At 43.1% G+C, this 19,177-nt stretch overlaps 1 long non-coding RNA gene across 1 annotated transcript in view; it reads right to left on the reverse strand.

Annotated features, from left to right (window-relative positions):
* The window catches only part of LOC113564853, a 28,799-nt gene extending 13,616 nt beyond the window's left edge, over positions 1-15,183 (reverse strand). The window contains exons 1-2 of the long non-coding RNA XR_003408351.1: positions 15,166-15,183; positions 329-430 (exon numbers count right to left, since the gene is read on the reverse strand). This is a non-coding gene — a long non-coding RNA (uncharacterized LOC113564853). The remainder of the gene's footprint in view (positions 1-328; positions 431-15,165) is intronic.
* Between the last annotated feature and the right edge of the window lie 3,994 nt (positions 15,184-19,177).

Genomic DNA, 19,177 nt, shown 5'->3' on the forward strand with positions numbered 1-19,177 from the left:
TGGAAATAGGAATTTGAAGTAAGTTTTTAAACTACACTAAAAACCAACGCTTAGCAATTGGCTTTTATTGACTCAGGTATCACTTACTCTACCCTGCACTCCATGGAATTAAAATTCATTTATTCAGTTCTTTTGAAAATGGTAATTCATTCAAGGATGCTTTCAGCATAAAATAGCCCAAAAGTTAATCACACTAAGAAAGAGATTTTTAAATTCAAATTGAGCACTCCCCAGCTTCGATTAGGGTATCCATTGGCCTATTGCCCTTTTACGTTATTTTATTCCTACCATTTTCGTTTCCTATTGGGAATTGTTGGCAATTGCTTACCCTTCGCAGGATCCCCTCGTTTTCCTCCTCAATGAAATTAGCTTCAGCCTCGTGGATGGCAACGACAATGCGACAACGTCCTTGACATTGCGGGCAGGAAAGCTGCAAAATAAACAGGAAAATAACTATTTAATATTCAGCCCCGGGTAGGAAGATTGGAAAAATATGGAAAATGCGAGTCATCGTCTTGTGCCTGCTCTTGACTTATTAACATTTTATGCGATACAAACAGACAATGAAAACTAACAATAAACAATCATTTTGCTAAATAGTTGAGTCAATAAAATGGGGGAAATATTTTTCCTGCCCCCATGCAAACAACAATACCTTTATTGTCAGTTGCAGCTTAAGTGTAGATGTTTGTATATGGAATGTCTTTGTATTTTTCGGCGTTTCTGGGTCGATCCCAACTCAATATTCCCCTGGCTTATCAATGGTCGAAAGGTGGCAGGTCTCATACGCTCTCATGTAACAAGGATGTTGGTCAAAGTCACAAAGTCACAAAGGTTGCCTGCCATAAATCAATGACTTTGCCCTGAAAAGGACACTGATTACTCGACTTTTGCCATCGAAGGTGGTAGAGTTCAAGTTATGTCAGCTAATGCTCAGCAAAAGACCCATTGAACTCTGGGGTGGATGATCAGTTTCTCTGCCCAGATTTGTCAAAGGCAAATTGTGAAGTTCGAATTTTTCACCTGTCGACTTTTGAGAAAGCATTTTGAGTGCCTCCATTTAAGTCGATTAGTGAAATTGTTTGTTGCCCTTTGGCAGCTGACTGAATTTCTGGATGTGTCTGTCTGTCTGCATCAGATGGCAACTCGAATCAATTGAGGCAAGCTTCGACGATGCCAAAGTTCAAAAAGTGCCACTCAACGTGCCCCCTGCCCTTTGCCCTCCGGCTATTCAACGTTGCCAAAATATTTTCAGTCGGCTGACTTGCGTAAGTTTGTGTGCGGAATGAAGATTGACAGCTTAATGTATTTTCGCGCTTATACGATCTCAAACATCGCCGCTGCGGATCCGTCTTTTGTTGACTAATTTTCCGTTTTGTGGCACGCAAATTTCGCATTCCTCGACCTTAAGTGCAACAATTAGCAAATTAAATACAACTTTCCCATGAGTCCAGCTCACAGTCTTTTTACTTTCTAGCAGCTCTGACACTGAAAGTCAATTAAGAAAAGTCGCTGTCCGAGGGCCAATTGGTTTCCGAAAAGCATTCTTCAATAAGAAAATAAAAGAGGAAGATTCTTAATTGAATACCTTCCTGTTGGCAAAAACATGCAAGTTCAACTTTAAAATAAAGTAAAATGTAAAATTTTCCATTTCAGAAACAATTGCCCCCACGAACAAACGAAATCGATTGGTATTGTTTAATAACCAGACAGCAAACTTTTCCAGTCAGCTTTCTATTACTCTTCTTTCAAATGACAAATCAAATCGACTGATATAATTTTTCATTAAGAATAGTTAAGGTCTTTTAGTCCATTGATTTACGAGCGGCACAGAGCCGTCGGAAGCTCAGCGAATGCAATAAATTTTAAGTAAGTCAATTGGGGAATTCTTTTCCGTTTGCGAAATTGATTAAATTTTTGGAGGTTCTGGAATCAATTTTTAAGAGCACGCGGCAGAAGCATGGCTTAAAAGTTCAGCACGAGCTTAAACCCCAGTCACGCATGTCAAATGATGTTTATATTTCTTGGTTTTACGATGTGCGAAACGGCGAAGTCCAATAAAAATGGCGCAAGAGTGAAATCACTTGAATATGGTTTTATATAATATATTTGAGCTACAGACAAGACTAGTAAGTTGGTCAGCTATAAATTGAATGCGATTAAGCAGTAATGTGTCACCTCTGAATTTATGTTCTGAATAAAACAAAAAATTATATATAATTTATAATATTATATATAATAGAATACTATAAAAAATCGTAATAAAGCTGGGTAAAATAGTTCCAGAACATTTTTAATTTGTATTTCTTGCTTTATAATTATAGTGTAGACCAACTTAAGCTGATTGCACAGTTCATACGTATACATACCAATTTTATAAAAGCCCTAATTAGCAAATTGATAAATATTCATATGTATACGCTATCTAGTGATTTATTAGAGTATTGTTGTGTATGATATTTTCATGAGACCTAGTGATTAGTGATATAGATTGTGCCACATTAAATTATCGTTCAAGTAAAAATTAGTTGAAATATTTGAACTGAAGGTAGCTACAAAGTGTGATTGACGTTCGGGCACTCACTAAACGCCATTGTTGCATTAAAAACATGACAAGTTTGACAGTTTCAAACACCTTAAATTAAGAACTTTCCATTCCGTCAACAAGTTGCAAGGTAACAAGCTGCGAACAAGTAATTTTGAAGAAAAAGCAATTCTTACACCCACGTGCATTTGACCATAAGAATGGAAAATGTTTGTAATGAAAAAACTTGTCCACGTTGTTTGCTCCCATGAAGATTAAAATAAAGAGTACTGAACAAATATCACAGCTGAGGACCATATTGCCTTTTTATCCTCCTAAGACACTTATATCCTTTTGCCAAAAACAAAGCACAACAATTTCAATAAGCCCAAATCACCCTGCTCAAATAATGCCCCAGAAAAAAGCCGTAAAAACGAAACCAAGTCAAAAGGCCGGCGCTAAGAGGAAAGTCGGGGGCCAGAAGACTGGAAGTGTTAATGGCCTTAATAGCCAAACGTGATGAGCGTCAAGTGGACAAACAAGCCGCACAGTGTGTGCCGGCCAAATAAATCAGCTCGAAGAGCTGAAAAAACATCCCCTCATCGATATTTACTTGCGATCGTGGACGGCGGGATGTCGGAGGTGCTGAAGGATGCTGGCACGTGGCTAAAAGGAACTTAATACCTCAAGGCGAGATCGCCTTCGACGAGGATGCTGCCCAGAAAAGGATTGAATTACTCGGCTCGGCTGAATCAGGTCAGCTGTGGGTTAACGTCCTGCCGTGCTTTAACCTCTCAACGAACAAGTTTGAACCCCCTTACCGGCCTTTGCCGAAAAACTGGGTTAGTGGCACAAAACTATTGAGAGAGCTGCCTTTGTCTATCGATCATTGGCGTTGGCTTTTGCACTGCATTCTTTTTTGGCTCGAATCAATATTGATTACAAATCCAATTATGCACTTTTCGTACATCCATCATACGCAGCGTTGGCCAGCCACTCACACAGCACAAATAATTTGCATGCAAGGCTGATTGATTGCCCAGTGGCTAAAAGGCAGCTGCTGTTTGACCTTAAAACATTTAAAAGCATTTAAAATGCAATTATTGTGCAGTGGAAAATGCAATTGATGCGCATACACTCATTTACATATTACATTAACTTCCGCTGCTGGGAAATTGAATTTATTTCGGCTCGCTTAATTTACTTAAATGTAAAAAAAAGAAATGTAGGCACATAAACTCAGAGGGCAAACAGCGAAAGCTTTCCGACTATTTGCTCCGCATCCAAAGAGGAAGGAAGGGGTTAAGTGTGCAGTTCAATAAACCCGTGCAAATAAATAATGTGCAAATAGCGTTCATAATATATACGATAAATGCAAGCAATTTTGAATCTTGCAAATATCACGCCAAGAATTGCAGTTCCCCACCACGATATTTTGCTTTTATATATTTCGAGGCGTATTCTCTGGAGCCTCCGGTGCATTGGCTTTTGGGAATTTCGGGTTGAAGGGCGCTCACTGAGTTCGGACATGATTTTCTCCTCTTTCCAGTCATTTTCATCTTCCCGGGCTTGTTATTGTCTGGCGACAATGGATGCGACTTCACCCGGCGGCGGGTTCAAGGTGCACATGCCAATGAATAAGCCTGTCGAAATGGGGGCTTTCCTCTGAAATAATTTTCCAAGATGATTGGCACCCTGTCGGCGAATGTGTCACTGTAAAGTGTTGGTGCAAAAATTCACTTTAATTATTGTTCGTGTTCCATGTTTCTAGCCTCTATAACTGCCTTATAAAGCACTCAAGAGCGAAAACACTTGGCGCCAAAAGTACTAATTGGTAGCAGCCACTCGAGCCAATTCCCACTTGAAAAAGCAAACCTTTAACCGTAGCTCAACACCCAAAATGAATGCGTACAGTTGCCGGCAAAAGTGTTAGAACTCAAGGCGAAATCCACTGACAGGCTATTGCCCCATATATGAATTAATCCAGCAAATCAGAAAACCAAACTTCGGCGATCCGAGCCCAACCCAAAATCAGCCACGCGTCAAAGTTTGCCTTTTTGATGAAAATTCGCACTAGATAATGGGCTATGTGTTGTATATCGGACATGTGATTATTGTGACCGCGGTTTGTTATTATGGTGGCAATATAACCAATATTAGCGATAAATATTCAGAGAGGCCAAGCAAACAGGCAGCGGGCCATAAAATTGTTTGCCCTGCCACTTAACAGGCCAGCATTTTGATTGTTGTTACTACGCATGTTGCCGCATTTTGAGTTACTCTCTCTGTGCCTTTTGTCGTCACTGCTGCTGTGAAAAATATGGCGGCATTTTATGTGGTTCGCTTTCGGACAAAAATAGAATGCGTCAATTAAATGTGTAAATAGCTTTTTTACCCACCCCCATACGGATTTAATGAAGCCACACGATTCAGTCGTGTATCGTCGATGGCACGACTTTTAAAGGCATGTTTATCTAGCCTCTTGGCTACAAAATATATTGAAAAATGGCAACAATTTTCTTCCGCCACAAACACTTTCTTTCTTGATTGATGGTGCTGGCCTTGAAGAAAATGCGCATTCGCACTGTTGCGCGCACAAACAGCTCAATTCTATTGCTTAGCTGTGCCGGGCAATTGATTTGTCCCCAAGCATTTTTCATTTTGCATATCCTCCTGCAGGATATCCTGATATCCTGAAAGTTGACTGGCATTCGGCCTTGAGCATTGCATTTCGTTAGCACGACACTTGACACGGCTGAAGGGTTTACCAGATGAGTTTCTGTGGCCAATCGGAATGTCAAAAGGTGAGCCCACATCCAGACCAAAGCTGACATTTGCATTTGGTCAACCGATAAGCTAATGTCATTTCAAAACTTCAAAATTGCACGACGCCTGCGAGTGTGCACATTTTCATATTTCATATTTGATTAGCTCGGCTCGCTGCGGCAGAAAGCCCGATTTACGGGCCCTTTTTAATATGACAATTTCCCCGGCGAACATCCAATCAAGAAGACCAACAAAGACTGCCGCTGACACCGCATCAACTGGAAAAAAGGGCTGACATGAAGCCGCAGGACTCGGTGATGCGATTATACGGAGTCCGGGGTCCGGGGATTGGGAAAGCTTTCAACTTTCGCCTTGGCCATCCTGACACTGCACAGTTGACTGAAACAATTTGGCCGGTACAGAGCAAAAATGTCCCCCAGTGTGGTCAGAAGTCGAGAGAGCCATTTAGAAAAGGCATTTGACACAACAAATTGTTTAATAAAAACTCTACTTTTTTTTATATAATGCATCAAATTGAATAGTTCTTCACATAATGCGTTGCATATTTTGTTGCTTATTACGCAGCTCCTATAACTTCTCATACATAAATTATTTAGGGTGCATATAGTTATGCTTTTTTCTCCGTGTGACTATGTGTTTGTCTGGAGCCGTCGATGACAAATGTCAAACGAAGCTCGGGGCAAACAAAGAATGCAGCACAATTGGGCATCAATCATGCGAAAAATTGATTAGTTCAACTTTTATCACCCCTACCCAATCTGCTGCTCTTCGCCATATTTGTACGCATTTGACACGCTCCATCGTTATTAACGGCCCGGAGAATGGGCCAGAATATTCCACGACCAAGTGAGGCGATGCAACCAGGGCGTTGGACGTCAAAGTGAACTAAAGGCGATGAGCAATAAGCTTGGCTTTAAATTTCTGTGTCAATAGTTTCGATCTGGCATTCTGTCAACTTAAATCTATAGCATACACTTGAGCGCACGAGGCCAATCAAACAAGTGAAGAGAAAAGTCAGGCACTCACTGCCATTTCCGCTGCGATGAAAAGTCGTAAAAATGACTATTTTCATCGCGCTCACGGCAGCTCGTTATATTTTCCAGAGCGGAAATGCACTTGAAAGTGCGCACGGATTTCCGGCTTACAACTACGTCTTAATGATTAAGCCCAAGTGATTGGCTGAAGGCGTTGAGCGGCGGAAACTGCATTTCCTTTTGGCATGGTAAATGAATGCAATTAGGCTGAGAATTTCCCCATGGCAGCTGCTCGAGATTCGCCCTTACAGTTTACGGCTTTGTTTACATGAGAGCCAAAGAGCTGCAGGATGACAGGCTGCTCGGCCGTATAATTTATGGCCCCGCAATCTGTGGTATCTGATGCCGGCCAAAAATTACTCAGCAAAGTGTGCGTTAAAGTTTTATGTGTCACTCATACGCCATGGTGCACTTTCCGATGCCACACACAGGCAGCAGTGAACATTTCGCCAAGTACGCTCCGCTCTCTAGTGGGTGTTTCGCTCATGTTTTTAACATTTCTTCTGAAATATGTTTGCTGAAAGTCGACAGGAAATGCACATATCAGTAGACAAACTTTTACTTCGTTGTTGCGCTAGTTAATTTGGTGGAAAATAGCTTTTTGGACACGGACAACTGAGCACGGAGCTGCGAGATTAGTTCTGTGGTTATTTCGGCTGGCCACGTGCCTGTCCGAAATGCTGTAGCGCCGAATGAAGTGTGTTTATAATTGCCTTAAAGTAGTGTGATTAATAATGTGAGTAGCTCGCTGAAAACCCTGCTCTGGCCAAGTCGTACACGAATTAGCCTTAATTACCAGTAACAGGAGCAACTCTCTCCGGTGTCTAGACGTGCAAATTGGTACTTGGCTGGCACAAACACCTCATTTATCTGTCCATCATTTTGAATTGGGTGCGTTGACAATAATTATAACTTACTTAAAAAAGAAAAGGATAAGGGAAAAGGCAGGCAAAAGAAAAAGACATATTTACGATGATCTTTTGAGAGTGTGAACTATCGGGAACTGATAGACAGACAGGTACCTGGAACACAATGCTCATCACTTCCCACCGCTGCATTGTTACTCCGGAGCCACATTGTAAATTATAACACCCATACGCCGCGTGGTGCCTGCTATCTGTCAGTGACAGTCAGCCATCGGTAGAACGACCTCCAGCGATTAGTTAGCACGTGTTGGGCGGAGTTCTTCGGCTCTGACGAGCGTTTTCCATGTGATTATGCAGCTGCCTGTGGCTAGGTGGAAAATTTAGCAGCGACGGTAAGTCGAGCGTGGTTCACGTGTCCGGGCTTTTTCTCATTTTTAACGGGCTCTTAAAATTCGCTTCCCCCAGACACGTGAGATGGGATAACACGCTTAGCGCCGTTGACGTACGTACTTGCAAATAAATTGTTTATGTGTTTGCGTTTGCGTTTGGGGCGAAACGGCAGGAAAATAAATACACAAAAAAGAAGGCATGGCAATGAAAATTAATGTGCATATTTTCATGACAGCCAACAATTTGCATATCAAGTGCCATTGGCAGTCGGATACTGCAGAAAGGAAAAAATGTCACAGGGAGTGCGTTCTCACTTTACGGAAAAATACAAAATGCTTTATTGTTTTTCATATGCATATGAATGCTGATTGGCATTCTCAGGACTGGCGCCAAACTTTTGCCGGCCTAGCAAGCAAAATCTAATCGAGTTGTGAATGAAAAATAAATAGCGCATAAATTAAATATGATTTTCAGTTCTCCCGTTGACCTGACCTGCTTCGCATTTTTAGGCGAAACTTCAGAGATGGTAAAAGGCAAAAGTACACAGCGCTGGACTACAAAAGGGGCTAAAAGGGGCGAAAAAAAAGTACATCAGTTTGCTGTGGAAACACAAAACAGTTAAAAACAAAAATAATGCCCGCAGTCATGCAAAAATTTTATTGCCTTTGTGCCAAGTGGGGTGGCCGAGTTAGGGCTTTCGAGGAACCCACTTTTCAGCGGCGGAACTTTGTTTATTCGGCATCAAGCAAGAGCAACAAACAAGCCAAGTTCGTCATAACAGGAGCCCTGAGTTTGCCCCAAAAAAAAGTCATGCCACATCCTGACCAGATTTTAGTTTTGCATTTCTCCTGAACCATTTCCCATTTCCCATTTCCAGCTCTCTCGCTTGACGAAACACAAACTCTGAAATGCCAACGTTACCACTTGAATGCTAGAGGACACATATACTACACTTTCGCCCTGAAGTGGCCACGTCCTCCGGCGGGAAGCAGACTAGCATTTTATTTAAGTAATTATGCATAGATAAAAAGTGATTCTTGGAAAAAGCAGACACGGCAAAGTGTTTTACCTTTGTTACCACAGACGACTCCGACATACATAGGTGTTGTAAATGTGCGGCTAAGAGCTTTATAAGTGTTTATTTGCAACGCAGTACTGCAGCCTTGGCTTTGTATGGGCCAACCTAAAGGGGGAAGACGTCAACAGCCACAATTTCACTGCATAGACGTATGTATAAATGTTTAATAACTCAAAGGAAAAAAATGATGAGCTCCCATGGGAGGCAAAGGGGGAGGGTCCTTTTATTTTAATAAAAAATAGTTACCATGCTTTACCATGCTGGCCATGCTTTATTTTTGATGTGTACACATGGCCACCAGTGACCCCTGGGACTTTGAAGAAGCACGTACTCACACAAATTCAGACTCAAATAGAGGAACTCGCTCCCACACGCCTGCATTTATTTGCCTTTGTGCAGTGCAGCGTGCAAATCGCCGTCGAAAAAGTAAAGAGTAAAGGCATTTACCCCCGACAGAGTGCCAGTGTAATGCTGTTAGAAGCTGGCCTCTCGCAGGACCTCCTCGAAGCCCGTATCCTTTCCCTTCTGCGCTGACCCACCGCAGCTGTCACCTTCTGGCCCTCAGAGCCCCAACCTCAGAAAAACCTTTAGAGTTCGCCCTCAACGCACTTGTACTGCTGTTGTTTCTGTTGCCATCTTTGTGCAGGGACAAAAGCGTTTTCGTCGAGTGTGACAGTGGCACAATCTGCCCCTCGTCACCGCCATCGCCACCCTTAGCTGGGATATTAAAAACGGAGAACCAGAGGTCTGCCAGTTTACCTTCTCCGGAATGTATGCACTGGCGTAAATGCCAGACGTGTTCGAGCTGAGCACTACAAATCCTTTCCCTGTCGGCTTAAGGATAAATATAAGCTGCCCATTAACCCTTGAGTTAGCAGCTTCCACTTAAAAAAGAGTGTAGTGCTAGCAAATGGTTAGGACAAGAAGTTGGCTGCTGCTCATTTCAGGCAAAAGAATAGCACACATACCTGTAGTGTGAAAAAACGTGACACAAATTTTGACAATTTCCCAACAGTGTTGAAATCGCTTAGCCATTTGCTGCAATTTTCTCGCAGTGCGCCGCAACTTTGGCTATGCAAATCTTGCTGATGAACTGAGGACAACTCGCCTTGCGTGAGAAATAAACAATTTGTGCCGTCGAGGTCTAATGCAATTTCTCCTGGCATTGAGCGGGTGTTTGGCGGGTGTCATGAGCTTGCACATAATTGCATTTCGTTGCGATTCCCATTCCCAGCCTTGGGCAACCGGGGAGCTGGCTCTGGCCCTCCATCCAGCAATCCAGGCTTCCGCCGCCCAATCCCCCAGCACTTAATCAAATTGAGCGCCCCAACAAATGTCAGTGAACCTTGAGGAGCTGCGTGGAGTGTTGGCCCTGCAATTATTTGCCACAGTCGTCCACACAGTTGGCACAAGGTTCAAGAACAGCAGCTCGGCATGAACTTGACGATTGTCAGGACATTCGCCTGGGCGCCATAAAAAGGAAATGGAAAAGCCGAGGAAAACAGAGGGAAAACAGAGGGAAAACAGAAGGAAAACCAACACGACAACAGCACGTTCCAAGTGCTCCGGGTGCCAACTAGTTTAGTGTTGAAAATTGCATGCCCATCTGGGGACTGCAGGCGCAGATCTTCAGCTTAGCCGGAATTGCAGGTGCTCCGGATCAGGTGGCCATAAGATGGCTGGAGAGTAGTTGGGAATTCCTGGCCGAAGTGGTCGTGTCCACGCTGAAATTTACATTTCCTGTGCCGCTGGACCAGACCATAAAGTAATTTGTTTAATTCCATTAGTGCGCTCGTCTACGTGCCCGGCATTAAAATACCGCACAGCGGCCAATGCCCGTGGGGTGGGGTTCTCCCTCTCAGGCGGTGGGAGACCATACACCCACCAAACACCACCCACCACCCACTGACCGTGGACAGGGAATGATCACGCAGCGGGCACGGGACTCATTGAAAATTTGCGCCAATTAGAGGCGCCTTGTTTCTGGTCTACAGGCTCCGTGGGGCGTCGTGACATCGTCGGACGACGTGGAGCTTCGAAAATCAAATGTTTTGCTTCCTCCGATACTTTTTTCCCATCAGGGTGATGCACAGTTGAAAAAAATGGATCTTATTTCACTAGCCAGGAAAAACATCATCAAGAATACGCACACTAATGGAAAAACCACCAATTGTATCTTAAACAACACACGTTTTTGAAGACAAGTATTATACATATATGCACCAAACGAATGTTAAAAATTACCAAAATAGAATGGGGAATTTTTACATTTTTATTTTCTGTGTATGTACTGGATGTTGGGACGCAACGTACGTATACATCTAATGAATTTTTAATGCACTTTCGCCTTGCACTTTCCATCGCACTGTGTTTGCTTAGTTGTCGCGTTCGATTGATGTTAGCAGAGGTGGCCGGCTTTCTGGGGTTAAGGGTGGTGGGGTTAAGCGGCGCAGGGCAGAGGGGTCGCTGTGATAGGGTTGTTGTGTAAGCCAAAGTGACACAATTGGAATGCGCGTGGACATGTCGCAGGTGCTGCTCGGATTAGCATTGAAAAATAACTCTGCTGTCAGTACGGAAAAAAGGGTAAGCTGGTTGGAATTGATTGTTTAGAAGGGATAACGAGAAGCCTGGAGAAGAATGCAAGCCAATCATTTATAATGAACGCAATTCGCAGCAGATTGGGCAATTTATGACGCGTTTTCCAGATGATGTATTCAAAGAAACACACTGAAACATCTGTGATGTCATTAGATAAAGACTCAAAACGTGTGTCCTTGGATGTTCCTAATGGTATTTTGAAAAGCTTACCTATTACACTTGTTTATTCCGAAGCTATTTACGCATTATTGTATTGAATAATGAATACTAAAGGTAAACAGATTTCTCGGTATCGTTAATTATTCCACAGTCACAGAATGTATTCAAAGGCATCAGTGTTTCACATCTATTTTTTACTCAAATATTACAATATTAACGAAAATGTTGGTAATAAAATATAATTAATGGCAGAGTTTAATAACTGGTAGCTGGCAATTTGTGGCGCTCGGAACGTGATCTATCCGAGCACTTTCATTAGCCATTCCCTGGCGACACATTAGCCGGCATTATTCATGTCCGATGACTGAGCGAAATCAACAACTCGGCCTGTATGAGTTATGGCCATGAATATATGTATCTTGTGCGCCTGCTCCACTGACCTGCCTCCCCGCTATTTCATTTGAGTCGGACTTTTTGCGTGCCAGCTAATCGCAGGAAATGGGCGGTTTGGCTGCTTTCTTTAATCCTCATGCAGTTGCTTCATGTCTTCATTTCCGCAAACGATGCGCTGGTTATATCATCCTGCTGGTTAAATATACCCGCCTAGCGCACAATAATAATACGTGCAACTGGCCATACCCCTTTTCTAAATGCGGATATACTCCTGGTATCCTCAAGGCGACTCTAAGCTGGTATGTGTGTGTTTGATAACTATAAAAATTGAATAAAACTGGGTGGAGTCCTGGCACACAAGCGCGCATATAGCTGGGCTACACATATATAGTTATATGGTTCACCTGCATTCTTTCCACTTTGCCTGTTCACTCCTTTTGCTCCTGCGAGTCGGGTATCGATTTTCCAGTTAAACCGCCGCCATTTTTAATGGCTTTCATTACTTGCGCTTGTCTTGACTTGTCCCCTGCTTTAACTCCACGCCCCCATTTCCGTTTCCGCATTCGTTATCCTCACTGTGCCTTTTGCTGCGTGAGTTGATTGAGTAAGAACGGCATCTATTTTACGCGACCTTCATTCATCACCCAATTTAATTAGGCTTCTCATAATAAAGTTAATAATCTTGTCACGTTCACATGCACCCTCTAATGGCTTTTGAAAGGAAATGGGAAATAGCCGGACAAAGGCGAGTTAATAATGCATGCTGCCCATTTGGCCGTTTGCGTCGCAGGGAAGTAAAAGTCTGACATTACGCATACGCCACATGTAACGTTAAACCGCTAACGGGCCACAAAAGACCGGTAAAACCACAGCAGCCCATTGCCCCGTTTTCCTGCTGCACTGTAAGAAAGTGCAAATATTTTGTATTATTCGTAAAATATGTAGATATATTGAAATAACGTTTGCATCGCAGTTCCATGTTGAGCAAAAGCTATGTTTGCATATGTATATCCCAGAAATTAATGCAATAAACCAACTGAAGAGTGGAGTTTTTAGACCTGAGTAGACCTGAGAATTTCTAGGTGTTCCGCTGTGTAAAACATGTCCGGATAGAACCACCAGCCTAGGGCAAAGCAATCGTGGAAAAGCGTCGCTGAAATCTGACTATGAAACAGAGGGCATTCCTCATTAAATATTTACACTTTCATAAATGTGTGAGTGCATTCAGAGGTCCTTAAATATTTTATGGCCCAAACGCAACCAGTGAAGGTGAAGGCCCCAAAACAAGAGGCACACCCTCAAATGGAAAGGAAAAGCGGGCGCCTGAAAAAGGAAAACCATACAAGCGTGAAAATCGCAGCACCAACAACCAATGCAATGTTTGTCCACGGCAACGTAAGGCTTTTGCCCATCATCTTCATGTTTCTTTTCATATTTTTGGCTCATTAAGAGTCCGACCGAAAAAAGGTACAGGTCACAAGAAGTTCAGACTCGTAATTGTTGCGAAGTGACAGTTTGTCACAAAGCCAAAAGACAGAAAGCTCTCAAAATGAGTTGGGGTTGCGGATTTGGGTATCCAGTAGATCTGAGTTATTATTCAGAAGCTCATCTGGCTCGCTCGTCCTTTTCTTTGTCTCTGTCCCTTGGACTTTCAAATTATTTCAGGCAGAAGAATGTTTCAATGTAATTATGTGGGAAACACAGTTTGCCTTAGGAAATATGTGCCATACTCAGATTTTAAGCCAAGCAGGCCCATTGACTTAATTGATGAATGCCCTTTTACCCACTCTGTAGATAATCTCATTTCCAGATAAATCATTTAATTGCAATATTCCGACTTTGGCATTGTGTTTGCGGCTAATGTAATGGATAAATTTGCATATCCCGCTGGAAGCAAAAGCGCAACATTTAGGGCCATTAAATGCAGTTTTAATTATTATTATTTCACCCGATGCAAGCTTATCACCTTCTCGCTTGGATAGTTTCGCGTTTATAATGTGTTCACTTTCAGCCATTAAACGGAACGAGTAATAGGCCAATAAAAATGCAGGCGACAATTTTCGACTAATGTAAACCATAAAAACGTAACGGACGAAAGCAAACAGAAGCCAAGAAGCAAACAGATGGGTGTATTTTCTCAGGCGCTAATTAAAATATACAAGCCACAGTACAGTAGCCACAATGCGTCAAATGTGGCGTATACGTAATGTGTAATTAAACACACGCACACAAACGTACAGTGGCGGAGGGAAAGGACTATCCAGGGGGTTTTCCTCGTTTTCGCGATTCGTGCGAACGCCTAATTGAATGTCAGCAACAAGGAGGACTGTATAAAAATGTGTCTGGCTTTGCTGATCCTGCTAAATCAGTTGAATTACCCACAATGGCGCTATAAAATTGCACTGTGCTCATGTTTAGTTTGATGCCACAGCACGTAGCGTTGATGTTTCTAAAGCATAAAGGCCAGCAAAAAGAGGCAGCTTCAATGCTCAGGAATGCGTGGATGGCAGTAAGTTAAATTAAAATTTCATGGCTTCCCGTGCGGGTGGAGTCGCTTTCATCTCATTGCCTCCTTCTGCTCTTTGGTAATCAAATCAGCGACAGTTTCGTGTGTAAAGGAAGTGCCACGGAATCCGGGGGAATAAATCTGCTTCAGCAGATTGTCTGCTTTTCCAGGCGGCTTAATGCAGGTAGATATCGGATTATCAAGTATACGAATTTCGAGGTAATTGAAGCCATTTAAATTGTATTGCCAGCATTTCATTGGCGTTAAATAATTACTATCACGAGAAGCGCTTTTGCTAAGCCAAACAAATACGATAGTTCTTTAAATATTAATGAGCGACAAGCTCCAAGTTCTCACACCCTAAGCTAAAGTTTATTTTTTGCCATTAAAAGCAAGCCTATTTTGCATCATTAAATTTTAACTATCCTTCTGGCACCGCTTATTAATTTTTTACCACTTGATTGCTGTTGACATCTTTCTTCATAAAAAAATTATTATTTAATAATCGTTTTAGCTACAAGCATTATTGCGCCATCGATCGCGTGACATTAAAATGCAACACAAGGCGTGAGTTGAGTTTAGTTAAAAACTCGCAGTGAAACAGAATTTATTATTGAGCACCCACACATCCCTGCCGCGTTGTTAACTTTTTAGAAATTAAACTTGACACAAAAATACATTTTTGGCGAATTCCACAGGCGACCAGGTGGAATAGTTTTTAGAGTAATTTAAATTTCCTGCGGCGCCAAACTTTCGACAGCCGGGAAAATAAGTCCGCAAAAGTTTCGACGCCGACAGGTGAAATGGTAGTAGAAAGCGAAACTACTCACTCAGATAATGAATTATTTATTTCGGCTGTATCGCGACACTTTCTTATCCAGTTCTACTAATTGATCGTTAGTTAATTGAAATGTTTTGCCCTCGTTCCGATGGGCCGGGCCGATACTGGCGCACTGATCGATTTATATGCAAATGACCCAACAAGTCGGCGGCAACTGATTCGAAACTCGGCCAGCGGGAACTTCAAAACTCTGGTCGCAGCGAGTGCAGTGCGTCGAAAGCCGAAACCGAACCGAAAGCGCATCCGAGTCGCATCGGATCGAGCCGAAGTCGAAGTCCTGGAACGAGGACACGTCTGCTTTCCCTTTTGGCCAGCCCCTCCCGTTCTGTTGGCCTGGTTGCCATATCGACTGCTTGCCTCGGGACTCAAGACTCGAGAATCTAGAATCGAGAATCGAGAATCGGGACGGGACTCGGTCCCCCAGTTTCAGACTCGGCACTTTTTGGCACTCGGCTCGACTGCTGCGTTCAGAGTTCGTTGCGAAACTGTCTGGCTTGGGCCACTTTTTTCGCCTCTTGGCCAGGCCAACTTCCTGCACACAAGTTCGAGTTGGATGCTCCTTCCGCTGGCCCGAAAGTTGGGTGGTAAACACAACATAAATGTCTTGCTTTTTGGCAGTTTCCGCTTCGGTGATGTAAGTTCTCGACACTTGTTGTTGGTATCTCTGGTGCAAAGTTTTTCCAGCCGGGACATGCTAATGAAAGTGGAAACTTGGAGCCATCTTCAAGGACTTTTGGTAAGGAAAACTTTTAAAACTTCGTTCAAAACGCATTGATGGCACATTGATTTCCATGCTGACGTTGATTTCCTGGAACAGACAAAGGAGAACTCAACGAGTTCTCGAAGCCTCGATGTCATCCAATGCGGATAGGTACTTCGACTCACTCTCATATTTCATTTACACGTGGCGTGCGGAAGACTACCGCAACAATAAAGCTAAACACAACCCCCAGAAATCAACACCCAAGCCCCAAAGCATCCCTTTGCAACATGTTCGACTTGACTTGCAACTGGCTCGATGTGTCCGCTACATGTTTCAATTGCGGCAACGGAAACTTTCGCCGGTTGCGAGTATTTGGATAGAAAAGTGGGAGTCGGCGGGGGCTTGTGGGTTAGGTAACGCGGGTCCTAATTGGGTTTGCGGGGCTCTGGAAGTGCAACTTGGTTTGTGGCACAATCGGTCGCTATCGCATGTCAGAGTTCATGGCGGTCATTAGCTTTGGGGTTTTAGAGACCCTAAAACGAGGGTGCCCCTAAAAGGTCAGTTGGTCACATTCGCAACGGTATCGGGATCTCATAAAAGTGTCGATTTCATAAAAGCTCTTTTTATCTTAACGAAGCTGGGTCAAGCACCTCCTTTCCAGCGACGAAAGTATCGAGTTACCCAGCAGCCAGCGCAGTTAAGTTATTAACCCGCGCATCGGGCACAGAATTCTGCCATCAGCAACAGGAAACTGATTAGTTTTGGTAGCTGAACTTTAGCAGGAAAATTGGCAGTTTAAGGGTGAGGGAAACAAACCTCCCAGCAAGTAGCGCAGAGGATGAATTAATTGGGAACGGAAGAAAACATCTCGAAGGGGAGCGGCCCTACACTGAAACTCAAGATGGTAGGAAGATCATTACACTGATCAATGAACCCAGAGATCCGGATCCAGACATCAACGTCATCTCTGCTTCCGATCTGTCTGCCCTGGGATCACTGGATGACAGGTTTTTTTGGCTTCCTGAGGCGTCAATTACACATCGTACAAGCTGTATCTCCTGAGAGCAACAGATGTCCCCCCAAAGATCACTAACCATCTCAGGTTTCGCCAGACAGGGGTTCCTCTACTTTTTCATCTTCTCCTTCTCAGTTTTTTTTGTGGATGCAACATTTTGTGAAACAAATTGCAGAGCAATGGTAAAGCCATCCGCAAGGATATCAGACGGCAACACGTCCTGCGCACCCAACTCCCCCCAGATAAGTAAGAATTATTGCTTACTATGCTGGCAGCATGGGACGCTCTTATTGTTGTTAATGCCAGCCGCAAAATGTAAACTCTATTTCTATGGAAATCATTTAAAATGCGTTTGTTTTCGGCTTCAATGGCAGTGAAAAGAAAATCCCACTTTAAGAAGGAAGTTGTTGCCAATTGGCATCGAATCGAATAGTACGAGCTAATACTTTGAATACATGCGCAGGTGTTTTGTATGCAGATGGCACAGCCATTTGGGACAAGACTTTAACACTACAAGAACTCATCTTCGTAGAACATAGAATATCAAGGTAGGTTAATAATAACAAACAGGTGAACTAACAAATTTCCCACCGAAATATAAATATTTTTTGCTGAAATGCTGCGAAGAGTTTGAAATACGAATCAAACTCACCTGTGGCTTTCGAGGGTTAAACGTCTTGACTTGGCCAAATGGGCAAGTGGTAACGTCAGAAGCGGGCCGCGCACGCGCTTTAGCCTCATTTGGCATGCGGACCAGATACCGTGCAAAACACATTATGTTTATGAGGCTACCAGGCGACTATGTGACTAAGTCGCTGGATCTGGGCGTGCGAACCTCTCCGCCTTATGATGGGCATTACAATCGCTCCAGTGGGTGCGCACTTTCGGCGGCTACTTCGTGGCCAGATTGCCAATCAGAGTCGGACCATCCCGGGGGAGACCATTGTCCAGGGCCTACGTGATCCACTGGCCATATGCCATTAGCCGGAAGAGGAAGAACCGAGTGGCCAGGGCCAGTAGGGCGAGCCCTACGATCAGGAAGTCAAGTCCCTTGATCGACGTCGTCGACCGGGTTCAGTGTCCGGTTTTTGTACTTGAAACCCAAATTACGCAGTTCCCGAAATAATAACACCGCCCAGCCTCCCCCAGTGCGTTGATATTTTTGGCTCGGAGCGAAAGTACCGCTAGGCGGTCTTGCTGCAACTGCGCAAGTGGGCCGAAAATCCCGAGAACCCGCACGTGACGTCACTGCCCGTTTAGCTGGTTTTCGGTTGCACACAAAAAAATAACGTACAAGGTCCGCAGTTGTCAAGCGGATTAGTAGTGAGAATCGTTACTTAAGGAGAGATGTAAATTACTTCGCATTCAATTAAAGCATACATTTATTTTGCAGCTTTCATTGGGAATGCGAATTCAGTTCCCTCAGTGTACTTTACAATCATTTCTGGGTAGCCCCTCGACTTCTGCTGATTAACGCTGAAAGTTCGGAGTGATTATACAGGTGTTGCATAACACCAGTACTTCATCGATTGACGCCTCTTTGACTGATTGCCTCATTTTTGTTTTGGTCTGAAACCAAGCAGATCTTGTAAACAATTTTTGACATCTGCCATTTCGGTTTTGCCCAGTTTTATGGTGATTTGTTAGTGCTTTAGAAATATGAAATATATTTAACCAAAGGTTACTGCTTCATACTTAAATATAATATAGGCACACCACACCAACTCGATTTAATGAATTTCAAGAATGAATTTTAATGAATGATTCCAAATAAGGGTAGCGGAAAGTTCCCATCGCAGAATGATTTGAATCGAACCAGTTTCATTTAAATTATGCTCGTTATTCATCTTCGATCGGCATTTAAAAATCAATAAAGCTTGCAATTTATTGTGCGAAAACACGATTCAGAAGGAGACAATGACTGCCCCTTCGAATGACATCACACCGCATCTCTGACTTACTTTGAGCACTTCGAGTGCGTAAGTCTGGGGAGTTTAAGTCTAAAAATAATACGAATAATACGAGTATTACAGTTTTGGGATGATCCGGTTTTCATGTGTTTTCTTAAAATATCAAATCGATCAATTGTACGGGACTTCATGAATGTCAAATCAAATTGGTGTGCGCCTTTAATTGTGTTAAGTTCAATCTCATGATGATGATGACTTCTTAAAATAATGTCCAAAAGATACAAGCCTAATTCGACCTTTGACCTTTATCACATTTTTATTTCGAACTACAAGCCTTATTGATTCCATACCCATATTCCAAAGCGAGGATAAT

Source organism: Drosophila erecta, unplaced genomic scaffold (assembly GCF_003286155.1).
Source record: "Drosophila erecta strain 14021-0224.00,06,07 unplaced genomic scaffold, DereRS2 tig00000000-arrow-pilon, whole genome shotgun sequence".
Classification (NCBI taxonomy): domain Eukaryota; kingdom Metazoa; phylum Arthropoda; class Insecta; order Diptera; family Drosophilidae; genus Drosophila; species Drosophila erecta.